The sequence below is a fragment of the Cetorhinus maximus genome, chromosome 4 (assembly GCF_964194155.1).
Source record: "Cetorhinus maximus chromosome 4, sCetMax3.hap1.1, whole genome shotgun sequence".
NCBI classification, from domain to species: domain Eukaryota; kingdom Metazoa; phylum Chordata; class Chondrichthyes; order Lamniformes; family Cetorhinidae; genus Cetorhinus; species Cetorhinus maximus.
The window spans coordinates 7,548,360-7,562,856 of record NC_135882.1 but is presented as its reverse complement, the minus strand read 5'-3'; the positions used below and the strand labels follow the sequence as shown (position 1 = coordinate 7,562,856).

Here is a 14,497-nt window from a genome sequence, read left to right as displayed (position 1 = left end):
TGCTGGTGTCTGTGTTCCACACAAGCCTCCTCCCACCCCTCTTCATCTCTCCACATCAGCGTAACCTTCTATTCCTGGCCCCCTCACACACTTATCTAGCTTCCCCTTAAATGCATCTGTAAAGTTCGCCTCAGCCACTCCAAGTTCCACATTCTCATCGCTCTCTGGGTTTCTCCTGAATTTCCAATTGGATTTATTGGTGACCATCTTATATTTGAGGTCTTTGCTTTTCTCTGCTTTCACAATCCTGCCATTCGTACCTCCTCTAGAAGCATCTTTTGTTTCTTTAATGACTCGATTATCGCACCCTTCGGCCTTGTATCATGGGGGATGATTTTTCCTATGGCGGACGGGAGCGGGCGGAGGCGGCTGAAGTATCGAAATGATGCGCGATGACGTCAGGACGCATGCCCTATATCATCGCGCGTCATTTTACGCGTCGGCCCCACCCCCGCACGCCGACAGCAATATTCTGCCCATGAAACCTTTTGCCATTTAATCTCTCCTACCCTTCACCCTATCACGTACCCTTGCCTTATGTTCTGTTTGGCGCTCTCGTTTCACTTGCCCAAAACCGATTACATTTCTAACCTTTCCCAGTTCTAATGAAAGGTCATTGACCTGAAAGGTTAATTCTTGGCGGATTTGCACTAAATGCGGTAGCGGGCAGGGAAAAAAGAACGTTTTACCCGCTGGCCGCAATGGCGGCTTCTCACGCAGTATTCTCCCAATCCGGCCTCATTAATCATTCAAACGCGCCCGATACCAGCGGGCACGGAAAATTCCACCCCCTGTTTCTCTCTTCACAGATGCTGCCTGACCTGCTGAGTATTTCTAGCATTTTTTGGCTTCATTTCAGATTTCGGTATTAAGCTTTAAATCGGTCACTCATTTTGGACTCACCCACCAGCCGAAACATTGTCCCTATGCCTCCCCTATCAATCCCTTTCGTAATCTTAATCCTCAGGTCACCTCCTCACCTGTCTCTTTACCAGAGAGAGAGAGAGAGAGAGAGACACAGCCTGTTCGATCTCTCCTGATAGGTATAACCTCTCAGTTGTGGTCTGAAGCCAAAGACTCTATTAACAATATGTACTGCTTGGAAATTGTGGTGACTGATATGACACAAAGATTGAACAGACCCAGAATACTAAACCTGCTGCACTTAGTCAGAGATTAGGATATGAATAGTATTATCGTATGTTAATTGTAAACGCTGATGCGTTTTCTGTGAGAGTGCCGGTGTTTATTAAATGTCTTTGTTCACTTGGATAGACAGCCCTTTGGTGAAATCTCTGTAGAGAGGCCGTTTACTTTATTCCAATGCACAATACCACATTTTCTTGAATCCAGCCGGGCAGTTTTTCATAGGAATGTACCGACCCCCTCCTCAACCACCTCCCCACTACCACTGCCTCCCATTTACTCCCCAGTTGTGGTCAAATCATGTGGATTATTTTTTTGAGTCATAGGTCTTATTTTCTCAGATTTGGATTCTCTTTGGGATTGTTAACTACACATAATAAATTCTGTAAGGTAAACAGTTCAGATAACCTCACGTTGCAGCATGTTAGTTGCGGATATAAATAGAACGAAGCAAAAGTCCGGCTCTTTTATTTTCATTTCCCCTGCTCAGCCCCCAGTGATCAAGGACAGTTTCTGGTCAAGTGCCTTTTTTTATATTGGCCCAACGGACGTCGTGTCTGTTGACAATTTGACACATGTTTAAGGCCCTAGACGATTAAAGTGGCCATTTTGAATTGAGTTCTGACTGAAAAAAGGCCTCAGAACAGAGGCCTATTTAGACGATGTGGAGTAGGCCGCCAACTCTGGTCTCTTGCACGCCCCCAATTTCTTTCGCCCCCAACATTGGTGGATGTGCAGTCAACTGCCCAGGGCCCTGAGCTATGGGAGTCCCTGCCTAAACCTCTCTGCCTCTTTATCTTCCTATTAAGACGCTCTTTAAAACCCAACTCTTTGACTAAGCTTTTGGCCTGCTGCCCTTGATATCTCTATAAGGGGGCTCGGTGTCAATTTTTTTTTACCGATCATCGCTCCTGCGCCTTTGGGATGTTTTTACTACGTTTGGGTGCTATATAAATGCAGTTTGTTGTTATACTCAGCAGACCAGGCAGCATCTGTGGAGAGAGAAGTGGAGTTAATGTACCAGATCCATGCCTCTTCATCAGAAGTGCAAAAAGGTTAGAGATGTAGCAAGTTTAAAGTAAGTACAGAGACAGAGAAAGAGGGGAGAGGACTAAGAGCAATAGGAAGGATCTGTGATACAAACATAGGAATTAGAAGCAGGAGTAGGCCATTCGGCCCTTCAAACCTGCACTGATATTCAGATCATGGCTGGTCTGATTGTAACCTCAGCTGCAGATTCCCGGCACCCCCGATAACCTTTCGCCCCCCTTGCTTATCAAGAATCTATCTAGCGCTGCATTAAAAATATTCAAAGGCTCTACTTCCACCGCCTTTTGAGGAAGAGAGTTCCAAAGACTCACTATCCTCTGAGAGAAAAAATCATCTCTGCCTTAAATGGGCAACCCCTTATTTTTAAACAGTGACCTCCAATTCCAGATTCGCCCACAAGATGAAACATCGTCTTCACATCCACCCTGTCAAGACCCCTCAGGATCTTATATGTTTCAATCAAGTCGCCTCTTATTCTTCTAAACTCCAGTGGATACAAGCCTAGTCTGTCCAACCTTTCCTCTTAAGACAACCCACTTATTCCAGGTATTAGTCTAGTAAACCTTCTCTGAACTGTTTCTAATGCAATAAGGTGACTGGTACTGTACACAATACTCCAGATGTGGTCACACCAATGCCCTTTCTAACTGAAGCATAACCTCCCTACTTTTATATTCAATTCCCCTCACAATATATGATAACATTCTATTAGCTTTCCTAATTACTTGCTGTACCTGCATACTAGCCTTTTGCGATTCATGCACTAGGACACCCAGATCCCACTGCATCTCAGCTCCACAAACTCTCACCATTTAGATAATGAGCTTCTTTTTTATTCTACCTGCCAAAATGGACAATTTCACATTTTCCCACATTATACTCCATTTACCAGGTCTTTTCCCACTCACTTAACCCATCTATATCCCTTTGTAGCCTCCTTATGTCCTCTTCACAACTTACTTTCCTACCTATCTTTGTGTCATCAGTCAATTTAGCAACCATATCTGCAGTCCCTTCATCCAAGTCATTTATATAAATTGCAAAAAGTTGATGTCCCAGTACTGATACCTGTGGCACACCACTCGTTACATCTTGCCAACCAGAAAATGACCCATTTATGCCTACTCTCTGTTTCCTGTTGGCTGGCCAATCTTCTATCCATGCTAATATGTTAGCTTGTACAACAAGAGCTTTTATTTTCTGCAATAATCTTTGATGTGGCACCTTATTAAATGCCTTCTATGAATTCTAAGTACAGTACATCCGCCGATTCTCCTTTATCCACAGCACATGTTACTTCTTCAAAGAATTCTGATAAATTGGTTAAACATGATTTCCCCTGCACAAAACCAGGTTGAGTCTGCCTGATTACCTTGAATTTTTCTAAGTACCCTGCTATAATGGTCTTTGACAATAGCTTCTAGAATTTTCTCTATGAGAGATGTTAAGCTAACAGGCCTGCGGTTTTCTGCTTTCTGTCTCTCTCCCTTTTTGAATAAAGGAGACATATTCATTTCTTTCCAATCTAATGGAACCTTCCCCGAATCTTGGGAAAATTAAGACCAACTACCTCACTAGCCACTTCCTTTAAGGCCCTAGGATGAAGACCATCAGGACCCAGGAATTTGTCGGCTTGTAGCTCCAATAATTTGCTCAGTACCACAACCCTGGTCATTGTCATTTTCCTGAGTTCCTCCCTCACGTCCATTTCCTGATTTACAGCTAACATTGGGATGTTACTTGTACCCTCTATAGTGAAAACCAATGCAAAATACTGGTTCAATTCATCTGCCCTCTCCTTGTTTTCCAATCTCAATTCCCCAGACGCACTTTCTATAGGACCAATGGTCACTTTGGTAACTCTTCCTTTTTTAAATATCTATAGAAACTCTGACTATCCGTTTTTATATTTCTAGCTAGTTTTCTCTCATACTCTATTTTTTTTCCCTCCTTCTCAATCTTTCAGTCGTCCTTTGTTGGTTTTTATATTCTGTCTAATCTGACCTGCAACCCATCTTTGCACAATTATATGCTTTTTCTTTAAGTTCGATATTATCCTTAACTTTTTAGTTAACCACGACGGTGGAACCCCCCCTACTCCTCCCGGAATTTTTCTTTCTTGTTGGATGGAATAGACTGGATATGGAATGATAGGCAGGAGAGGTTAAATAACAAAAAGGACAATGGTGCAAGGCAAAAAGAGCTGGTGATGGGATAAGTAAAGAAACAAAAGATTGGGTTTAAGTGGTTACAACATAACCATTACCAGTGCCTGCTGTCCGTGAAAATAGGAGCAGTGGTTTCAATCGAAGATTATTGAACTCGATGTTGAGAGCTGAAGGATCTATAAAATGTCTACTCGGAAACTGTTATTGTTGTGTAAACGGGTAACTGTATTTTATTGCTAATTTATTAGCACCAGGATTGGCATTGGTGATCCTACCTTGGCTTACATTCCTTTGCCACGTGCCTTATTCCACAGCTTATCAGCCTAGAGTTGTGGCTGTGCCTGAGAAGGAGCGTGCCGAAGGTAGGGCCCTGTTTACCCGGCCGTAAGAACTATGGGAAATTGGTGAGACAGGCTCATTATCATGAGGTGGGTGTTGATGGTGATAACAGAAAGGACACAACGTTAATTAAATACAGCTTCAGAGGCTTTGGTCCAGGCCATCAACAGGAGGAGGGAGGTCTCACTGAACAACATCTCTGCTACCATTGTGAAGAATTCACTGAGAAAATGGCAGGAACGTATTCCTGGGAGGTGGCTGCAATGCCAGAAAAAAATTCAGTGACCTCCCCAGAGTTGTCAAGGTAACAATCTTACCTCTCACAATTATTCTCACACTTGCACAACCCCTAGCCTTGCCATGTACTACTTTCCGCTCTGCCACATCCCTTTATTACTTTTACCATCAATGCTCCACACATCACTCCACATCCACCATCAGGAGTCCCTCTTCCCCTCTGGAAGAGGTGTTGGCTGGGGAGAGACATGGCAGTGGTGAGTGACCATGCAGGAAAAGATGCCATGGAGTTTCCTGTACATCTTATCCATTCTTTTCTCCTCTTCTGCGATTTGCTTCCTTTGAGGGTCAGCCGTGGCTCAGTTGGTAGCACTCTTACTTCTGCTGCAGAATGTTATGGGTTACATCCCTCTCCAGGACTTGAACACCCACACCATGCTGATGTTCGTGCACTACTAAGTGAGTGCCGCACTGTTGGAGATGCCACCTTTTGGATGAGATGATAAACCAAGGCCTCAGCTGCCCTATGCTCATTTGGAGAGCAGGTGCAGGCACGATGGGCTGGATGGCTCCTGTGCTATAACAATTCTGTGATTCTGTGGTGTATAAGATCCCATGGCACTATTCTGAAGAAGAGCCAGGGGACTTCCCCCAGCGTCCTGGCCAATATTCATCCCTTAACCGACATCACACCTGGCCATTCTCACATTGTTGTTTGTGGGAGCTTGCTGTGCACAAAGTGGCTGCTGCACTTCCTGCATGCGTTGGGCATCCAACCCGAAGACCTCTTTATCAATTTTACTTCTGGTCCTAACCTGTCTCTACGGGAGAGGTAAAACCCAGCTCATTAACTCTGTCTCTCTCTCCACCTGAGACCACCCGATCTGCTGAGTGTTTCCAGCATTATTTTTTCCAGGTTTCCATCCTCAGTATTTTATTTCTGTACTGAAGAAGGCGAATGTGTCTGCACCAGGAAATGCTGGGTACCCGGGTCGCCTGCCTGCACATTCCCCTCTGACGGGTGGGAGAATGGAGGAGTCCAGTTCCAAATGGTCTCAAAGCGTGGGCTCCACTCTGGCAATGCGGAGCAAGTAGTGGTGCCCACTGTGATAGAAACGCCACTCGCAGCTCTGTTGGCTCACACATCGCCGCCCTGGAACCTCAGATGGCTGCCGCTGAGTCTGCAGGCTGATGTTGATAAGGGCCTCCTGGGCAACACACCACTCCAGGCCGTTCACACACAGCGCCGTAGGGGTGCTGAGGTGCAGCCTTGGCAGAGCGGCTTTGACGCCAAGAGCCGCCCCCCCCTGTCAGGATGACAGCAGGCCTAAAACCCCCTACCATCTGGTGCCAGGCTGATGCTGGGGAACACATAAAGCAGTGTGGGTGCGTCCGTGACACCTTGAACCCCCGGGGAAGCTTGCAACCAAGAGAAGCTGATTGGCAATGAGATGTAGTTTTTTTGAACACCTCTGTTAAATTTCCCTGAACCTTGTTTGAGTGTGAGAACAATGACTGCTTCTTTGGTCTCTCCACACAACTGAATCCGTCCTACAATATAAGGACATCGGTTTCAGATTTATTTGAATGGTGAGGAGGCTGGAACCTGACTTCGAATCTCCGGATCAATGAGGTATAAATCTCCATTAATTCACATGGAATTCAAATCTCCATTAATTATGGCTTCACCTCATTTCACTGCAAATTCACACACGGACGGTATATGTGCGCATCAAGTGATCAATGCGCAGTACAGATGAATTATTATGAATTTGTGCCCGCCCAATATCTGTACTCGCTTTGGTGGCAAGCAAGTTGTCATAGAACCTTCTCTTGGCTCCCAAATGCCCAATGAGCTGGTGGCCCACCCCTTTCATTGTCGTACTGTACCAACGAGATATGAGGTTCCGGTCTGTAACGGAAACATACCACTGCCCGATGCGATTGCTCGCGCTAGTCAGAGACATTAAAGTTGAAGAAGTCCTGCTCCTCTCTCCGATGGGACCCTTCAGTTCCAAAGAAGAGTCACATTCGACTGGAAACGTTAAATCTATTTTTCTCTCTTTTGCAGATACTGCCAGACCTGCTGAGTTTTTCCAGCACTCTCTGATTTTATGACGTTCAAGTTGTGGTTTAAGTACTCTTCCTGGATGTCAGCTACTCTCAGTATATAGTAAATCATTGTTGTCCATTATTCCTACTTGGCCCAACGCAATAAGAAAACTACTTACAATGATGATTTTTTTATTCATTTGAGTTTTTGTCTGCTCTGATAAAATTAAAGAGCTCTTTGTTAAATTTGTGATTTATGGCCTCGCCTCCCCACACTTTCAAAGAGGTGATGTTAACACAGCAAAACCTGTTGCAAGACCATGTCATGCACAGAGCAGGGGACACGCCCCACTCTCCCCCCCACAACCCCCTCCGCTCCAACACCCCATTCCCTTCCTTGCCGTTGCAAAACTTATTATTTTTTATCGCCTACTTTAAATGAAAGCAAAGATTTCAAAACGGCTGGAGGGAGTTTGCATTGCAGTCACCAAGGTGGGCTTGCTTTCTAAAGGCAGGGATGCTTCTTCTGTTTTAGCTGGGGACTTTAATTCCTGTCAGTCAGCTCGTTGTTGCAGCATTAGTCTGCAGTGGTGCATGACACTTATTTATTAGGGCGGGTCACTACTTTCCCAGAGGATTGTTTTCATTCACATTGTGGCGAGGGGAGGCAGCGGGTGGCAAAAGTTGGAGAATAAATGGTGGCGCTGCTGCTTGTTGAACAGGACTTGCTTAGCCTGGGTTTTCTGTCACCAGTGTACGTTCTCTCACCCTTGTTCTCAAACCCTTCCAAGGCCTTGCCCCATCTGCACCACTCCCACCCTCCTGCCTCCTCCCCCAGCCCCTTCCCCAAACTTCTCTAGCCTCTTCTACAGCTCTTTGCGATTTCTGCGTCCCTCCAATTCGAGCTTCTTGCCTATTAAGAAACTCTTTATCGATTTTTGTTTAACAAGAGATAAAATTGTCTAATGCAAAAAAAAAAGAAGTATTTTTTTTTGCTAATTTCCTAATGGGCAGCGAAAGCAGTGACTATATATAACCGTCATGTAAAAATGAAAGTTGGTACAACTCACTCCCATGTCAGATGCAAGGTCAGTCTGCATTCTTGCAAGGGAGATTTAATAGGAAGTTTCACTGATTTAATAATGCATTCTACTGACATGTTGTATTTTCTGTATTTTGTTTGCTATGTAGAAGGGAGTTTTTTTTTCGAGAAGTGGTTGCCAATAATAACATTGCCTTCTTTCATACTTCCATCTTCGCAGTGGAAATTACTTTTGAAATCTTTTATATTTCTGGGTATTCTGCCTGCATGAAACACGTGTGTGTGCCTATGAGCCGAACATTTTATTGTCAGTTTAATCCAGTGCAGATGTCAGCACAGTGACTTTGTGGTGCTAGTGCTGGGTTTTGGAAGGAGTCAGAAAGGGTTAGCAGAGGAGTATATCGTAAATACGGATGAGTAACGGAAACATAAAATGTAACACAGAAAACATAGTGCTGTTTTTACAAACGATTGAGGTGGCAAGATGTAATGAATCAACATTGCAAGTTCATTGTTCAGTTTGTGCTTCTCTTTTTATGGTCATTCCTGTTGAAGTTTTTGGCATTCTTATGTTTTTTTTTCTCGATTTGTCAGATTGACTAGAAATTAAGTAAAACCACTTCCTTTTTTATTTATTGCAGAAGTGATGCAGGGTAACAGAAAATTCAAATGATGATTCATAGTTCCTTTCAGAATGGGAAGTTGAAAAAAAAAATTGGTTATTTTAATTCAGCTCTTGATCTGCGAAGGACAAGTAATAATTTCCGGTCAAATCTTCGGGAGTAAAGTTAATGTCACTGAGCAGCTTATTCATAATTCAGCATTTTAATCCTTTTTTTTTCTTGAACAGGGAGAGATTTACAGGAAACTTAATTCAATTCTACATGACAGTGTTAGGGATGACAAGGTAAGCCCATGGTGTATGTATGGCACATGCAATGTTGAGGATAGTAGAATGCCAAGGATAGTGATTGCGATATTTTGCCTTCTATTAATAATTGCAACATAGCATTTTATATTTACATTTAGCGCTAAAGATGTAATGGAATAGTATTACCATGTTAGGAAATGTGCTGTGAAACCCACTGTAAAAGAAGTTTCAATTACTTAAAGGAAAATTATTTTGTTTCAATGATTAGATGATTACTGATTCATTTCCTTACAGGCCCCCTGGGCGTAGTTATCCTTCTAGATTTGCATGTTTTGTTCGGTCCTTACGTTGAGCCTAGTAATGCATCCTGTGTGATATCATTTTCCAAAATAAATCTTGGGAATTTTAATCTTAAATCCATATACCCGTCAGAGGTGCATGTACAAGAAACAGTGGAAACTCAAGTCTGTTTTTGTGGTTGTGTTAACTGATCAGCTAATTGTGCAGGAGATAAAATGAGTAATCATTAATCTGCATTGGTAACTCTCAAATTCCCCTTTGTTTAACCCACTTGGCTCTGCTTCGTGTAATGCATTTTAAGCAGCAGGAGCAGAGACAGTTGTCTGCTTCAGAGTGGTACACCATGTTATTAGCCTTCATTTTGAGGCTAAGTTTCAGCTTTATAGATGTGATACAGGGGATGCAAAGCTAAGCAATTCTGGGGATTTACAGAGACATGTGCAAACTGTTGTGCAGAAGCGGATGACAGACTTTGCAAATGGGCTGAAGGCAAATCACTTTTATCGTAGGGGCTGCTTTATTAGGGTGCTGTTAGTCTAGTATTAGGGGATTATAGGATCCTTCTCAAATAGCAACTAGTTTCCCATGGGAGTAATATATACATGCAATTAATAATCGCCAAGATATGGCTGGATTTTGAGTCTGTGTGTCGATTGGGATTCTTTTCTCTTTCCTTTTGACTGTTTGAAGTTTGAAGAAAGATTATTATGGGGATAAATTGACCAGGAAGGGATCAGAGTACATTGACAGGAAGGGCCACAGTTAATTCTACTGCCAGACCCAGTCCTTGTCTTCTATAGTGTGTGGAAATGATTCTATAATTGAAGAGGAAGGATATCTCTTTGGCTGCACAATTAAAGACATTGAATTTCCATTATAGATGGGCATTAGCCTGAATTAAAAGTCATACATTTAATCTGTTTACTGGTACAGTGCACAGTTTTATTTATTTTCCTCTTCTGACGCATGCCTGAAGTATTTTTAGTTGAGCAATATGAGATCAGCACTGAGCAAACTGGGTAAGAAGGTGTGAGAATTATTTAATGGACATTTTTTAAAAGCAGGGAAGTTTTAAGGGCTCCACTGCTGTGCAGTGGATTCTACAGTTTTCCAGACAGACTGGTCCCTAAAGAGGAATAGGGTCAGCGAGAAACCAAGTGAAATTTGCTGTACAGAGTAAATTTAATCCTGTTGTGAGCTTTCTGTAGATGAAACATTGCACGCATAACTGCAAGTCTGCAATTTTTAAAACATTGCTCTTCAGCAACAACTTGTATTTATATAGCACCTTTAACACGCTTCCCAACATGCTTCACAGAAGGGTTATCAGACAAAATTTGACACCGACCCAAATAAGGAGATACGAGGACAGATGACCAATAGCTTGGTCAGAGAGGTAGCTTTTGAGGATTGTCATAAAGGAGGAGAGGGAAGTGGGGAGGCTTAGGGAGGGAATTCCAGAGCTTAGGGCTGAGATAGCTCAAGGCACAGCCGCCAAGGAGAGAGGGTTGAAAATCGGTTATGTGGAAGAGGCCAGAATTGGAGGAGCGCTGAGATCTCGGAGGCTTGTAAGACAGAAGGAGTTGACAGAGATAGGGAGGGACAAAGATTTGAAAACAAGTGTGAGAGAATTTTAAATTCAAGGTGTCACTGAAATGGGAGCCAATGTAGTCGGCCATCACAGGGGTGGTGGATGAATAGAACTTTGTGCGAGTTAGTGTGTTCTATACACAATGTAGACTGCAGACACAAGGAGATGGCAGGGGTGCTGCTGAAGTGGACTGCCCTGTCCTGAATGGTGTCAGGCTTCATAAGTGTTCCTGCAGCCACACCCATTCACACTGTGAACAGTTAATCTGGAGCTCTGTACATATTGAAGATGCATTGAGGAATCAGGAAGTTAAGCCACTTGTTACAAACTACCATCCTCTTGCTTCCTCTTATAGCTAATGTATTAATATGGCTGGTTCAGTTAAGCTTCTGGTCATTGGTAAATCTGAGGATGTTGATGAACATCATCATGATGATCAGTGATGGTAATGTCATGGAAGTCTCAGGGTGGAGGATGGGCATTTTCTTGTTGGAGATGGCCATTGCTTAGCACTTTCATGTTGCAAACGTTTGCTGCCATTTGTCAGCTCAAGCCTGAGTATTGTCTTGGTTCTGCCATAGATGCTTCATTATCAGAGGAGCTGTGAATGGAGCTGGACAATTTGGGATGGTCAGCAAACAGTCAAATTCCTAGCCTTATGAAAGAGGAAAGGTTGTTGATGAAACAGCTGAAGGTGGGTAAGTCCAGGAATGCTGGCAATACTGCTCTGATGTGTTGCCCTGCAATGATTGGTCCCTGTCAAACGTCCTCTGTGTCAGGTAGGAATCCAGCTACTGGAGAGTTTTCGCCTTGACCCCATTGACCTCTGACTTGGTGACCTCTTTGGTGCTAAAGTTGCGGGCAGTGATCATCCCCTCTCCGCATTCAGTTCCCGTGTCCATATCTGGATAAAGGAGGTGAGAATTGCAGCAGTTCCTCAGGGTCAATGTCACAGAGGTTGAACTGCTTACAGTGTTCTCCAGGTGTGGTGTAAACAGGGCTTTGTACAGCTGAAATACAACTTCCTACCCTCTTGTATTCTAGTACCCTAGAGATAAAGGCCAGCGAACCATGTGCTTTTTTGGTTAGTTTGTACACCTGTTCATGATGATTTTAATGATCTGTGGCCCCACGTCTCTTTGACCTCCATTATTTCCAGCTTTTCACCATTTAGAAAGTTCCCTGGTTTATTCTTTTTAGATTCAAGGTGGGTGACCTCATATTTGCCTGTAATGAAATCCACAGTTTTGCCCATTCACGCAATATAGCAAATAATCTGTCAATACCGATCTGTAATATGGATATCCGTAAATCCGAAATCCCAACACATCCAAAAACTGCACATTTCTTGAACCTCATCGACCTTTAGCGCGCGAAGTCTGGTTCTTAGTCTGCACTGTTCATCTTGTGATTTCTGCGGTGAACATGTCAAAAAGAAACTGTATTTATTATTCAGTGATACATCATACTTTTCTATTTGCTTTAGACTATAGCTAGCCTAGGCTTAGGCTATTGTAATGCAAGTTTGTATGTGGTATCCAAAAACCGAAATCCGAAATTTCGGGGTTTCAGATAAAGGATACTCGACCGTATCTCTCTGTGATTTGCTAGGAAATAATTAAGCTGCAAAGTGGCATTTTTTTAAAGGGAAAGGAACTGCTGGGTCGCTGGCAAAAGAGGGGGAAGATGAGGAGAAATCCTTTTATATCGCGAGCTGTTGTGATCTGGAGTGCGCTCCCTGAGGGGCAGTGGAAGCAGATTCAGCTGTAACATTCATAAGGGAATTAGATAAACGCTCGAGAATGAGAAGTTTACAGGGCTATGGGGAAAGAGCAGGGGAGCGGCACTAATGGATGGCTCTTTCAAAGGGCCATCACAGGCATGATGGGCCAAATGGCCTCCTGCTCTGTAAGATTCTACGATTACAGTGAATTCCGTGCCGTTCATGGGGATGATATTCCCGCAAAACCTCGTGAATGGCGAAGGGGGATCATGCTTTTGAAGGGGACTCAATTGGAGAGGTTCGAGCCATGCGAGGGAAGCATTGATGCGGGCAGTTACAGCCCTCTGCAAAAGGCTGTGTCTCTCTTCACTGAAGCTGGTAGACCTGCTGTGTATACTCCATACTTTTGCTTTTAGTTCCCGATTTCCAGCGCCAGCAGTTATATCCCCAATCCGTTTAAAAAGCGGGATCAATGAAAAAAGAGAAAAAACCCAGAACCAACAAGGGATAAAATATTTCCAGGGAAATGCATCACTGATTCCCCCCACTCAGGTCACCGGAACCAGCCAAAGTGGCCACACGAACCAAGGATTACACAGGTTTATAAAGACACTTACACTCTGTTTTATGTGATTTCTGTCCAGTTCCCTCTGAAAGTATTGGGAGAGTCAGCACCTACCACACCAGCCTGTACTGTATTCCAGAGCCTCACTACTCTCTGAGGAAAGGCATTCCTCCTAATATTCAGTCTATTCCTGTGCTCTCTCAGAGTAAATTAACCGATCCCACACTCCAGGCGTGCTCAAAGGGTGTACCTGGCAAAGAATCAGTGCAGAGATTCAGACGTTTCAAACGCACATAAGAAAACATTGCTCAGGGCATGGGCGATGGGGTGTACAACGTGCGGGTACGTGAAAGCACGAACAAAGGGGTCGCGAAAGGCGGGACTTCACTGTCTATAAACTGTAACTCTGCCGTGGTTCAGGCTGGTCCTGTTTTTTGATTGGATAAGCAAAATGTGCGATCAGAGTTGAAGTTCCGCATATAGAAGTAACTTTGAATTGACTTTGTGAGTGACCAGGGAGGACGTCAGATTCACCTTCCCCGGCTACAAGGCGATTTGTGATGCATGTTTGTGATTTGGGGCAAGTCACTTCAGCAGAAGCACTTGGCCTTCTGCAGCTGCTGACAGGCTTTGGTCCAGCTGTTGCAAGCATTTGGCGTTTCTATGGAAATGTTTTTTAACGCTGGCTTGCTTTACTGCAGTGCAGCAAATGGAAATAGGTGGTGTTTGATGTCTCTTGCCTTTAGTTTAATATGGGAAGTGTTGGCACGATCAGAATGACATCCTGTTTAAATTGCAACTTTTTGTTCCTTAAAAACTCCGAGCTGGAAATTCTGATAAAACAGAAAGCAACTGTTTCTCATTGACCTTGAAACTTGTTTTTGCTTCTGTTGGCACAACTGAAAGAAATGGTTTGAGCAACACTGACAGTATGTCGGCGGTAGTAATTATAGGTTCTTACGATGCTGGGGGATAACTATTTACATTTATACAGAATCAATGTTGCGTTGCATATAAATAAGTGGACCTGTCGTTTCTGTACACTTTGTTTTCATTTTCTGGGCAGGTTGTTAAATCATTTAAACAGGAGACCACTTTTAAACTGGTAGAGATAAATAGCAGACAACATGCCGCATTGTTTACGCACTGAATGCTTTTAAGGATGGAATCAGTGACCATGATATGAAGGGATATCAACAAGAAACATCTCCACCCTCATCTACAAAGCTGTGTTGCTCCAGATTGTTTGTTACTTTCAAATAAGCCCTCTTGGTGCGAATTGTCATTACATCGAATTTACAGCTCAGAAACAGGCCATTCAGCCCAACTGGTCCATGCTAGTGTTTATGCTCCACACACCTCATTGTGAAACACAAGGTTAACATCAACAAGATCAGCACTTGTCACGTGAAG

The 14,497-nt window shown here is 43.5% G+C and overlaps 1 long non-coding RNA gene across 1 annotated transcript in view; it reads left to right on the top strand.

Annotated features, from left to right (window-relative positions):
- LOC144679294 (uncharacterized) overlaps positions 1 to 11,860 on the top strand; it is a 32,227-nt gene extending 20,367 nt beyond the window's left edge. The window contains exons 2-3 of the long non-coding RNA XR_013576307.1: positions 8,885 to 8,926; positions 11,378 to 11,860. This is a non-coding gene — a long non-coding RNA (uncharacterized LOC144679294). The remainder of the gene's footprint in view (positions 1 to 8,884; positions 8,927 to 11,377) is intronic.
- The last annotated feature ends 2,637 nt before the right edge of the window (positions 11,861 to 14,497 follow it).